Genomic DNA, 14,223 nt, shown 5'->3' on the forward strand with positions numbered 1-14,223 from the left:
CATACACGGAAAAAGCCGAGGGCGAAACGATAATTTACGATAACGTTGGGAGACCACACGACCACTCTGCGAAGCGTGATATTTGTTCATCATAATAAGCAATCATTTACTATTATTCAATCCAAGCAACAATCGCAACACCATAGAGTCGGCTATATTAACTCAACTTGCATGCACGCTAAATAAAATAACAAGTTGTAGAGTGTTATAAGCCAGATAGATATCTTTGATGTGGCCTGTTGGCACCAGGTGCTCCAAATTGTTAATAAAAGAGCGTGGTCTCTGGTATAAACTTTTGGCTAAAGCGGCGATTCCGGTTGGACCAAACGGCGAAATCTTTTTTTAACCCAAAGTATGGAAACTAGTGTGGGACTGGAATGTGATGTGGCATATGTATAGGACTTTTATTGTGATATCCATCCATACCTGTATTCTAATTGGCTCCTGTATTAGAGCAAGGGCTTCTGGGTAGAAGGTCAGTCAGCGCTGCCATGATGTAGTGTGTGGTGTTGTGCCAATCACTCTGCTATTATTATGTATTCTATATATTCCCTTATGAGATATACAGTCTCATCATTAACATATGAAGTCTGATGCACTGGTGCTGCATTCTGTTAGCTTCTTCAATTACAAGACCTTCAACCCACGTCCTCACACTAGGAACAACATTGCAACTGGTAGTGTTTGTAGGCATTGTTGCTGTACATTTATAACATACACTTTTCTTCTGAATCGAGAAGAGAGAAAGTATTGGCAAGTACAGGCTTTAGTTAAAAAGTTACTGAATCCTTTCTTCTAGAATTCACATATTGCAGTTTTAATGTATATGGTTGTTCCATATAAGTTCAATATCTTTCTGACTATACTCCTTTATATTTGAACGAAACCTTCCAAACATGTTTGCACATGGTAGGTGGTCAGAAAGTGACAATTTGGACCTGGATGCCAAAACATTTAGGAGACAGAGTTGCTTAAAGTTGACTCATTTTGTAGCTACAGATTGTACACCAAAGTATAACCAAAGATTTTTGGTGTCCATTGACAAATCTATGGTGGCGGTTGGTGTGAGGTGTTCCTGTAACGCCCAGTAATGGACTTAAAAAATATTTGGTTATATCACATTATCTTGTGTACAATCTGTAGCTAACCCATTTTGCATACCCTACCATGAGACATCCATGTCAAGTTTGATATTTTTGAAAGCAAAAATAAAACATGTACTTTTTTTCCTTTAAAGTCAATGACCTAAAATTGTAAACCCTGAATTTTCTCATGTTCACATATATTGAGACACAGTTTTGGTTGAGACACAGCATTCTCTTAAATACAGAGAGGGTGGGTGTCATTTCAATCATAGAAATAAATCATATCCATCAATCAAATGTATGTGACACCCTTTTTACATCAGCAGATGTCACAAAGTGCTAGACAGAAACATAGCCTAAAATCATAGAATACTTCAGACCACTACAATTTAGCTGGTACATAGAATTTTTAAGTTTCAACAAAGTTATGGATATACTGACAAGATAGATGTCTCTACAACCTAACAATGGGAGTCGTTGTCCACAAAGGATCATTGTGGGCTGTCTAGCTCCTGCCTATCCTTTCTTTGGATTGGTGGATGCATCTTATTATTGTAATCCTTTTTTGAATATTCGATGAGGGTTGTTGACGTCAACCGCCTGTATTCAATGGAGAGAAATGCTATACTACTAGCCTCATGCCATCAATATGGATAGCCATCTCAGTGTTTTTTCTCACAGTTGCCGGGATTTCACGTGTCCTACTTACATCAGTGTACTCGCAACAATGTAAGCATTACAAAACTTCTATTCGGTCAAATAAACCTCATGGAGCAAACAAGCCATACATTTTGTTGTTGACCAAATTTGACACTGATTGACCTCCATACAAAAATTCCTTGCTTGGTGGGCAAAACAACAACAAAAAATGCCACCTGCTGGAGGGAGACAGGTTTTCCGTGGAGTGGCCGATTTGGTGTTTAAGAAGTGAGTAGGCTATTTGTACAGAAGTGTGTAGGCCTAAATAATACACTTAAAAATGCTTAAAGCCAAATGGCAGCCCTACCCCTTAATTTGCTGAGGATAGGAATAGAGAAATGTAATGGAGCTTCGGTGCATTGATTGACAGTCCATGGCATAGGCACTTTGAAGTTACATTGTTTGTACAATGACATCGGCCTATACCAGTGTCGATTTTAGCATGTAAATCTTGGTGGGGCAAACAAATAAAACATGTTTTAGATGCATGCCAGCAAAGCCACTACACAACACAACACTAAACAATACATTAATTGCACTATAAAGGTGACGAAAGGTGCCCACAAACTGTTAGGGCCTGCATAAAGCTGTCCCAACAGCAGAGTCCCAACACCTTACAACTGCTACACCTGGCTATCAGCCGAGCCTTGTCTTGTAGCAAAACAGTTCATTCAGCCTCATTTACTGCCTTTAACAAAACACAGCTGATATGGCTGACTTGCTTCAATAAATGTGGTTTCTACTGACAATTGAGATGTAGAAATTATGGCATAAGGAGACGACAAGTGGATAAGAGGCAATTAAGACATTAATGAGCGAGCTAGGATGGACGTAGTCAATATAACTATTTGTTCAACACTTTGAAATGTACAGCGACAGAATTCAGAACATACGCTTATTATTATACTTTCTTAGCTACAGTATACTGTACATATCTCCCTGGCATATTACATAATTTATGCAGCAGCATACTATACATTTTTGGACATACCTTGTGCTGTGCTTACACGCGGCGGTCCTTCGTGGGCAAATTTTGTCATTAAACGTTGTCATCAAAGTCTGGCATTCTCTTGATTTATGGTACTTTTAAGACAACTGTGAACTTGAAAAACCCCAAAGTTGAATCATGACGTCAGTGATCTTCAGGTTGGAGCTCTAGAAAGAGGCCAGAGTTCCCGACTTGGAATTCCGAGTTGGATGACCGTTCAAAACGTATTTTCTCAGTCGGAGCTCGTTCCCAGTTGTCTTGAACTCACTGAAGTCTGAGATTTCCCAGTTCCGTGTTTCCAGTTGTTTTGAGCGCGGCAGAAGTCATGCTGGATTGACAGCATGGCCAATGTTGAATGTTTATCATTTTAAGCTTGGAAAAGAGACCCTTAAACCCAGACTTGGACCACACACCCACTCCACTGAATAGCAGGCTGGGACCCTTTGGATGACAAATCAGAGGAAGATTTTCAAAAAGTAAGTGAATATTGAATCTTTTTGTGTGAATGTATGAAACCCGTGCAGGTGGAAACATATTTTGATGTGCAGTTAGATTAATAAGAATGTAAGCTTTCAGCTGATATAAGACACTTATATGTACTTTAATGTTTAAAATCCATCATATTTATCATTATTTATTTGAATTGCGCGCCCTCCCGTTTCACTGGAAGTTGTCCCGTTAGCCGGACACTGATCCTTAAGGAGTGTTAAACCTAGACTTGGACCACACATCTACTCCACTGAATAGCAGGCTAGTGATTGCTTTACAATGCTTGCAGTTAGCCACTGATTCCTTCCAAACCACTCATTGTTTAATTTGCGATATCCAACTTGTTTTGTAATGTTTCTGTCCAATGGCCGATGAGCACCGATACGTTTTATCTATAGAATTCTAGCACCTTGGGTGTTGACATAGAGTTACAATAGAAGTGGGCTTGGATTGGAACCGGTGTTATTGTCAGATGACATGGTCTAAATCGTTCAATCGTGGATAACGACCACCACCCCGCGGAGTTTTGATAAAACAGTTTATAGTAATTCTCCGACAGACTAGAGTTTGGGGCGTCGCCTTTATGTTACTGGGACCAATCAGAGATCTGGCAGAAACTTTGTAAACAAGTCTTACACGTTGTGGGAAATATATTTGATTTGATCGTTTCAGTGAGTTGTATCGTTGGGAAACCCGCAGGACTGGAAGACTTCACTAAGGTAATGGAAAATGTGGTTATATTTTGTAACAAAATATTTTGCTGCTCATCTTTTATGCTGTTGCATTGAGCTCGAGCGCAAGTGAAACGTTGGCAGACATCCGGTGAGATAGCATAGCTACCTTAAATAGTTAAACACATCTCAGTTAACAGCCTACACAAATCATTTCCCTAATTTTCAACTGTAGCAACACAAACTTGAGTTTTGATTGGCAATTGTTATTTTTCAATAATAACCAACTAAACTGTCGTGATAATCGCCAGCCCACTATTGCGCAATTGTCTGCTTCTCGCTACTATGTAACGTAACGGCTGTTAAATGACAGTGGCTGTAGCCTGTAGCTGTCGGCTACAGCTCTGGCACACACATTCATTGAAGCACCTCAGTCACGCCCCAATAGTCTTCGTTTCGTAACAATAGAAAAGTGAACTAACCATTAATCCTGCTCAGTTCAGTCTTAAATGCTTTTCGAAATTGAGAGATCGGGGGTTTGCTCCTGATGTGTTCCGATTGTGTGAACGAGCCTGCGTAGGCTAAATGATGAGTGGATACCAACTGTCTGGAATAGTTTACACATGATAAAATAATGAACAATTGGGACCAATAGGCTATTACACAGGCCAGTGGTTTTCAAACCTCTAGGACCCAAAACGATTCACAATTTCGTTGTAGCCCTGAGCTCACCTGATTCACCTATTCAAGGGCTTGATGATTAGATGAACATTTTACAATCCCCTGTGCTAGCTGTGGAATAATTAAAATACATGGTACGGCTGGGGGTCCCCAGAGGAGAGGTTTGAAACCCCCTACCATAAACTACTCCCTCTAGATCAGGGATTGTAAACTTTGATGGGGTTGGGGGACACAAAAAATCTGAAATCATCATGAAGGGCGTCAGTTGCTCACATCTGTGTACTCACATCATATTAGAGCCAGAATACAGTGAGGCTGTCTGTGATTCTAGATATTGATTTATGGTTGACCCTGAGTTTGCAAGAACAACTGTCCTCTTCAGAACCCATCGTTTTGCCCAGGGAGTGCCAAATGGAGGTTGGGTATATAGATGGTGTCATGGAGAATACATGTTTCTATATTACAATCAATCACCAAAATAATTCACATTAGAATGCATTTGTAATACTTCTTCAAGAGCACACACTAACGAATTCCCTTTATTCCCCTATGCATTTTCTTAAGACCATTCCCCTATGCAAATGGTCTTATTGACAATAATTGTTTTTTATTTGTTTATGAATAAATCACACTTTGCAGTGTGATGCAGTGACTTGAAAACAGAAAAGGTATTATCTGGAATATTTTGTGAATTTCCAAGAAGGAATTTACACATTTTCTCACTTTCATAAGTCACTGTCCTAAAGATATCAAACAGCTTTAGTAGAAACAGATTGACGTCACCATTTCCTGTCATATCTCAAATACAAAGAGACATCACCGCAGTGACACAAAAATAAGTAAACAAACATTACATGGTCTTGTTTTGTACATGTTGAACTTATGACAACTTGAAATGATACGTTATAGTCTAAAGACTATGGTAAAATACAAATTGTTTAATTTATTGACAGCAATAAGACAGACAGCTTTTTGAAAGAGTAGATTGTGAAGTGAAAATGTTTTTGTTTGTGTGGCAGTCACCACAGCTGTTCTAAGGAGTGGCTCGTGTTTTTTCTCTGTCTTCTGGTAAATGCTATTGATGCATATATGGTAGTGTTGAGAATTCCCCTATACAGTGCCTTCAGAAAGTATTCACACCCCTTGACTTTTTCCACATTTTGTGTCACAGCCTGCATTTAAAACTAATTAAATTGAGATTGTGTCACTGGCCAACACACACTACCCCATGATGTCAAAGTGGAATAATGTTTTAAGAAATGTTTGCAAATTAATAAAAAATTAAAAGCTGAAATGTCTTGAGTCAATAAGTATTCAACCCCTTTGTTATGGCAAGCCTAAATAAATTCAGGAGTAAAACAAGTCACATAATAAATTGAATGGACTCACTCTGTGTGCAATAGTAGTGTTTAACATGATTTTTGAATGACTACCTCATCTCTGTACCCCACACATACAAATAAAGGTCCCTCATTCGAGCAGTACATTTCAAACACAGATTCAACTACAAAGACCAGGGAGGTTTTCCAATGCCTCGCAAAAGGGCACCTATTGGTAGATGGGTAAATAAAAGCAGACATTGAATATCCCTTTGAGCATGGGGAAGTTATGAATTACACTTTGGATTGTGTATCAATACACCCAGTCACTAGAAAGATACAGGCGTCCTTCCAAACTCAGTTGCCGGAGAGGAAGGAAACCGCTCAGGGATTTCACCATGAGGCTAATTGTGACATTAAAACATTTAGAGCAGGGTTATCCAACCTTTTCTAGCATGAGAGCTACTTAAAAATGTTTTATAAACATGTAGCGAGCTACTAACACAGACTGACAGGGGCAATATTGCTGGAAATGAATGGACAGATATTGTGTTAGGTTTGGCTTTTTAACCCAATAGTGGCTAACCGGGGGGGGGATAATGTTGCATTGATGAGATATTAGCTGGGAGCTTGCAATGTCATACTTGTGTGATTTGTTTGCAGTGGAACACGTGAAAATTGCATGCACTTTCAACCTGTTGGAGGACCCTGATTTGGAGTTTAGTGGCTGTGATAGGATAAAACTGAGGATGGATTGTAGTTACAGCAACATTGTAGTTACTCCATAATACTAACCTAAATGACAGAGTGAAAAGAAGGAAGCCTGCACATGATAAAAAAATATTCCAAAACATGCATCCTGTTTGCAACAAGGCACTAAATTAAAGCTGCAAAAAAAGTGGCAAAGAAATTAACCTTATGTCCTGAATATGTTATGTTTGGGGCAATCCAACACAACACATTAAATATGAAGAGTACCACTCTTCATATTTCCATGAATGGTGGTGGCTGCATCATGTTATGGGTACATATGCTTGTCATCAGCAATGACTATAAAAAAATAAAATAAACTGCAATAGAGCTAAGCATAGGCAAAATCCTAGAGGAAAACCTTGTTCAGTCTACATTCCAACAGACACTGGGAGTCAAATTCACCTTTCAGCAGGACAACAACCTAAAACACAAGGCGAAATATACACTAGAGTCGCTTACCAAGTGTCTAGCAAAGATCAAATCAAATCAAATCAAATCAAATTTTATTTGTCACATACACATGGTTAGCAGATGTTAAATGCGAGTGTAGCGAAATGCTTGTGCTTCTAGTTCCGACAATGCAGTGATAACCAACAAGTAATCTAACTAACAATTCCAAAACTACTGTCTTATACACAGTGTAAGGGGATAAGGAATATGTACATAAGGATATATGAATGAGTGATGGTACAGAGCAGCATACAGTAGATGGTATCGAGTACAGTATATACATATGAGATGAGTGTGTAGACAAAGTAAACAAAGTGGCATAGTTAAAGTGGCTAGTGATACATGTGTTACATAAGGATGCAGTCGATGATGTAGAGTACAGTATATACATATGCATATGAGATGAATAATGTAGGGTAAGTAACATTATATAAGGTAGCATTGTTTAAAGTGGCTAGTGATATATTTACATAATTCCCATCAATTCCCATTATTAAAATGGCTGGAGTTGGGTCAGTGTCAATGACAGTGTGTTGGCAGCAGCCACTCACACTGTTAGTGGTGGCTGTTTAACAGTCTGATGGCCTTGAGATAGAAGCTGTTTTTCAGTCTCTCGGTCCCAGCTTTGATGCACCTGTACTGACCTCGCCTTCTGGATGATAGCGGGGTGAACAGGCAGTGGTTCGGGTGGTTGATGTCCTTGATGATCTTTATGGCCTTCCTGTAACAACGGGTGGTGTAGGTGTCCTGGAGGGCAGGTAGTTTGCCCCCGGTGATGCGTTGTGCAGTCCTCACTACCCTCTGGAGAGCCTTACGGTTGAGGGCGGAGCAGTTGCCGTACCAGGCGGTGATACAGCCCGCCAGGATGCTCTCGATTGTGCATCTGTAGAAGTTTGTGAGTGCTTTTGGTGACAAGCCGAATTTCTTCAGCCTCCTGAGGTTGAATAGGCGCTGCTGCGCCTTCTTCACAACGCTGTCAGTGTGAGTGGACCAATTCAGTTTGTCTGTGATGTGTATGCCGAGGAACTTAAAACTAGCTACCCTCTCCACTACTGTTCCATCGATGTGGATAGGGGTGTTCCCTCTGCTGTTTCCTGAAGTCCACAATCATCTCCTTAGTTTTGTTGACGTTGAGTGTGAGGTTATTTTCCTGACACCACACTCCGAGGGCCCTCACCTCCTCCCTGTAGGCCGTCTCGTCGTTGTTGGTAATCAAGCCTACCACTGTTGTGTCGTCCGCAAACTTGATGATTGAGTTGGAGGCGTGCGTGGCCACAGTCGTGGGTGAACAGGGAGTACAGGAGAGGGCTCAGAACGCACCCTTGTGGGGCCCCGTGTTGAGGATCAGCGGGGAGGAGATGTTGTTGCCTACCCTCACCACCTGGGGGCGGCCCGTCAGGAAGTCCAGTACCCAGTTGCACAGGGCGGGGTCGAGACCCAGGGTCTCGAGCTTGATGACGAGCTTGGAGGGTACTATGGTGTTGAATGCCGAGCTGTAGTCGATGAACAGCATTCTCACATAGGTATTCCTCTTGTCCAGGTGGGTTAGGGCAGTGTGCAGTGTGGTTGAGATTGCATCGTCTGTGGACCTATTTGGGCGGTAAGCAAATTGGAGTGGGTCTAGGGTGTCAGGTAGGGTGGAGGTGATATGGTCCTTGACTAGTCTCTCAAAGCACTTCATGATGACGGAAGTGAGTGCTACGGGCGGTAGTCGTTTAGCTCAGTTACCTTAGCTTTCTTGGGAACAGGAACAATGGTGGCCCTCTTGAAGCATGTGGGAACAGCAGACTGGTATAGGGATTGATTGAATATGTCCGTAAACACACCGGCCAGCTGGTCTGCGCATGCTCTGAGGGCGCGGCTGGGGATGCCGTCTGGGCCTGCAGCCTTGCGAGGGTTAACACGTTTAAATGTCTTACTCACCTCGGCTGCAGTGAAGGAGAGACCGCATGTTTCCGTTGCAGGCCGTGTCAGTGGCACTGTATTGTCCTCAAAGCGGGCAAAAACCAGGAAGTTAAAGCTTGGTTGCAAATGAGTTCCAAATGGAGAATGACCAAAAGTATACTTCTAAAGTTGTGGCAAAATGGCTTAAGGACAACAAAGTCAATGTATTGGAGTGGCCATCACAAGGCCCTGACCTCAATCCTATAGAACGTTTGTGGGCAGAACTGAAAAAGTGTGTGCGAGCAAAGAGGCCTACAAACCTGACTCAGTTACACCAGCTTACACCAGCTCTGTCAGGAGGAATGGACCAAAATTCACCCAGCTTATTGTGGGAAGCTTGTGGAAGGCTTCCCAAAACATTTGACCCAAGTTAAACCATTTGAATCAATTCCTACCAAATACTAATTGAGTGTATGTAAATGTCTGACCCACTGGGAATGTGATGAAAGAAATAATTCTATCTACTATTATTCTGACATTTCACATTCTCAAAATAAAGTGGTGATCCTAACTGACCTAAAACAGGGATTTTTTTTACTAGGATTAAATGTAAGGAATTGTGGAAAAAGTGAGTTTAAATGTTTTTGGCTAAGGTGTATATAAACTTCCGACTTCAACTGTAGCTGGTGTCATGGAGAATACATGTTTCTATATTAAAATCAATCACCAAAATAATTTCCATTAGAATGCATTGGTAGTATTTTTTTCAAGAGCACACACTAACGAATTCCCTTTATTCCCCTATGCATTTTCTCATTTGCACACTGCAATGTGCAAATGGTCTTATTGACAAGAATTGTTTGTATTCGTTTATGAATAAATCACACTTTGCAGTGACTTGAAAACAGAAAAGGTATTATCTGGAATATTTTGTGAATTTTCAAGAAGGAAATTACACATTTTCTCACTTTCATAAGTCACTGTTCTTCAGATATCAAACAGCTTTAGTAGAAACAGATTGACGTCACCATTTCCTGTCGTATCTGAAATACAAAGAAATATCACAGCAGTGACATGGAAATAAGTAAACAAACATTACATGGTCTTGTGACAACTTTAAATTATACATTATAGCTTAAAGCCTATGTTAAAATACAAATTGTTTCATTTATTGACAGCAATAAGAGACATTTGTTTGACAGAGTAGATTGTGAAGTGAAAATGTTTGTTTGTGTGGCAGTCATCACAGCTGTTCTAAGGAGTGACTCATGTTTAATTCTCAGTCTTCTGGTAAATGCTATTGATGCGTATATGGTAGTGTTGAGAATTCCCCTATACAGTACCTTCAGAAAGTATTCACACCCCTTGACTTTTTCCACATTTTGTGTTATAGCTTGAATTTAAAATGGATTAAATTGAGATTTTGTGTCACTGGCCTACACACACTACCCCATAATGTCAAAGTGGAATAATGTTTTTTGAAATGTTTACAAATTAATAAAAAATGAAGAGGGGGATAATGCCAATGTTGCATTGATTAGATAGTAGCCGGGAGCTTGTGGTTTTATATTTGTGTGATTTGTTTATGACAATTTGTGGTGGAACATGTGAAAAGAAATGTGGCAAAGAAATTAACTTCATGCCCTGAATACATCATGTTTGAAGTAAATCCAACACAACACATACAATATGAAGAGTACCACTCTTCATATTTCTAAGTATGGTGGTGGCAGCATCATCTTATGTGTACATATGCTTGTCATCAGCAATAACTAAAACGTTTTAAAAAACGCTATAGAGCTAAGTATAGGCAAAATCCTAGCGGAAAACCTGGTTCAGTCTGCATTCCAACAGACACTGGGAGTCAAATTCACAGTTTAGCAGGACAATAACCTAAAACACAAGGCCAAATATACACTAGAGTTGCTTACCAAGTGGCATAGTTACAGTTTTGACTTAAATTGGCATGAAAATCTATGCAAGACTTGAAAATGGCTGTCTAGCAAAGATCAACCACCAACTTGACAGAGCTTGGATAATTTTTAAAAATAATAATGTGCAAATATTGTACAATCCAGGTGTGCAAAGCTCTTAGAGACTTACTTAGAAAGACTCACAGCTGTAACCGCTACCAAAGGTGATTCTAACATTTATTGACTCATGGAGTAAAATTCTTATGTAATCAAGATACTTTTGGTCATGTAATGTATGTGGACACCTGCTCGTCGAACATCTAATTCCAAAATCATAGGGATTAATTCAGAGTTGGTCCCCCCTTTGCTGCCACAACAGCCTCAACTCTTCTGGGAAGGCTTTCCACTCGATGGTGAAACATTGATGCGAGGACTTGCTTCCATTCAGCCACAAGAGCATTAGTCAGGTCGGGCACTGATGTTGGGCGGTTAGGTCGGACACTGATTTTGGGCGATTAGGTCGGACACTGATGTTGGGCGATTAGGCCTGGCTTGCAGTCGGCATTCCAATTCATCCCAAAGGTGTTCGATGGGGTGAAGGTCAGGGCTCTGTGCAGGCCAGTCAAGTTCTTCCACACCGATCTCGACAAACCATTTCTGTATGCGACCTCGCTTTGTGCATGGGGGCATTGTCATGCTGAGACAGGAAAGGGCCTTCCCCAAACTGTTGCTACAAAGTTGAAAGCACAGAATTGTTTAGAATGTCATTATATGCTGTAGAGGTACAATTTTCCTTCACTAGAATTAAGGGGCCTAGACCGAACCAAGAAAAACAGCCCCAGACCATTATCCCATCTTCACAAAACTTTACAGTTGGTACTATGCATTGGGGCAGGTAGCGTTCTCCTGGCATTTGCCAAACCCAGATTCATCTGTTGGACTGCCAGATGGTGAAGTGTGATTCATCCCTGCAGAGAACGTGTTTCCACTGCTCCAGTCCAATTGCGGCAAACTTTATACCACTCCAGCCAACGCTTGGCATTGCGCATGGTTATATTAGGCTTGTGTGCGACGGCTCGGCCATGACAACCCATTTCACAAAGCTCCCGACGAACAGTTATTGTGCTGACGTTGCTTCCAGAGGCAGTTTGGAAATCTGTAGTGAGTGTTGCAAACGAGGACAGACAATTTGTACGCGCTTCAGCACTTGGCGGTCTCCTTCTGCGAGCCATTGTTGCTCCTTCACAATTACAGCACTTACAGTTGACCGGGGCAGCTCTAGCAGGGCAGAAATTCAACTAAATGACTTGTTGGAAAGGTGGCATCCTATGACGGTGCCATGTTGAAAGTCACTGAGCTCTTCAATAAGGCCATTCTACTGTCAATGTTTGTCTATGGAGATTGCATGGCTGTGTGCTCGATTATATACACTTGTCAGCCACAGGTGTGGCTGAAATAGATGAATCCACAAATTTGAAGGGGTCTCCACATACTTTTGCAAAACAGTATATATTAGTATTCTAGTTCTTATTAATCTTCTACAAATGATACAATTCTTCTTCTTTGTGTAAATCATTGACAAACAAATGACAATTAAATCAATTTTTAATCCCACCTTGCAACACAACAAAATGTGGAACAAGTCAAGGGGTGTGAATACTTTCAAAAACCACCGTATATCTATGTGGTGTAAACCCAGCCAATTCCCCTAACAATCTCTAGAGATAGTCTTGGTGATTCTGTAAAACTCATACATCCTCTGTCCTCTGCTGAGTTTTTTAATGTAACAGTAGCCTTGATTATTTTGTTTAGTTAGGAGATATCGCAACCAATGTCTTCATCTACATTGTGAAGCAGTGCTAAAACACAGTCCAGGTGGGATTTAATTCAGTAGAAATTGGATAACAGCCTTTTATATGCTCAAATGGTTATGGTCAAATTGTCCTTCAGTTGTCAGCGTGTAAACTTTTTTTTTCCTGACCACATGACTTGACATAGCGCAGCGGTAATCCGTCTGGTAATTAGCAAATTATCTGTGTTGCGAATGTCCATGTAAATTTGCATGATCAGGCGGCTTGCGAGACTTGACCGGGAAAATCTCCTATATGGGCAATTTCACAGTAATGGAATTACGCTTTGACTCAGATTTTTCACTTTAATATGAAATATCCTTCTTTTGCATATTTGGATATTATTTTACACACAGGCTATTATTGTAATGAGCTCCGCCCCAAACAAGACCGCATTTGGTTGGTCCGGACCAGAATAAATCTGAAACAATCATTGACGTCTGTTTCACAAGATTGTTTTGTGCACGCTGACACGGTCGCCAGGTGTACGGTGTTTCCTCCTTCCTCCGGTGCAGCTGGCTTCCGGGTTGGATGGGCATTGTGTCAAGAAGCAGTGTGGCTTGGTTGAGTTGTGTTTCGGAGGATGCATGGCTCTTGACCTTCGCCTCTCCCAAATCCGTACGGGAGTTGCAGCGATGAGACAAGACTGTAACTACTACCAATTGGATAGCGTGAAATTGGGGTGAAAAAAATAAATAAAATAAAGTATGTACAATGTATGTATCCAGACTAGTTTTAGGGGGTACATTAGGAGAGGAGTCAGAGCTAAAAAGTACTAAAAAGGCATAGCGCCTCAAGTACAGATGTACCCTGCTTTTTAATTTTTTAATTTATTTTTTAAATACAATAACTATGTATTTATACGATGATCCTCCCATTTTATGGAATGCCCACAGCCCTCATATGTCATGTCTGTTAAAATGTTTTTCTTGCTTCTGCAATGATAGATGGAACAGATAAGGTTAAGTTAGATTTTGTACAAGTAAAGACCAACAAAAAACGTATCACAAGGAATGTCCACGGGCTCCATTATGAATAATAAAGAAAGCAGGTGGTACTCGAACACCTAAAGATAAAAAAAGAGACATTTTACATTTGAAGAGGAGCTGAGTTATAGAGACTTATGCTGCCACATACTGTAGTAACAGCAGAGGTGTAGCCATCTTGATAAATAAGAATACACAATGTCCCTTTATATCCAAGCATATGGACCAAGAATGACATTTTCTAATATTGAGTTTTTATTTATGAACATTTGAACATCTTGGCCATGTTCCGTTATAATCTCCACCCGGCACAGCCAGAAGAGGACTGGCCACCCCTCATAGCCTGGTTCCTCTCTAGGTTTCTTCCTAGGTTTTGGCCTTTCTAGGGAGTTTTTCCTAGCCACCGTGCTTCTACACCTGCATTGCTTGCTGTTTGGGGTTTTAGGCTGGGTTTC

At 40.7% G+C, this 14,223-nt stretch overlaps 1 protein-coding gene across 1 annotated transcript in view; it reads left to right on the forward strand.

Annotated features, from left to right (window-relative positions):
• Positions 1-3,855: 3,855 nt before the first annotated feature.
• ccnd2a (cyclin D2, a) overlaps positions 3,856-14,223 on the forward strand; it is a 204,140-nt gene continuing 193,772 nt past the window's right edge. Inside the window, exon 1 of the mRNA XM_035798210.2 lies at positions 3,856-3,980. The gene's annotated coding sequence lies outside the window, so the exon portion shown is untranslated. The remainder of the gene's footprint in view (positions 3,981-14,223) is intronic.

The sequence above is a fragment of the Oncorhynchus keta genome, chromosome 22 (genome assembly GCF_023373465.1).
Source record: "Oncorhynchus keta strain PuntledgeMale-10-30-2019 chromosome 22, Oket_V2, whole genome shotgun sequence".
Taxonomy (NCBI): Eukaryota; Metazoa; Chordata; class Actinopteri; order Salmoniformes; family Salmonidae; genus Oncorhynchus; species Oncorhynchus keta.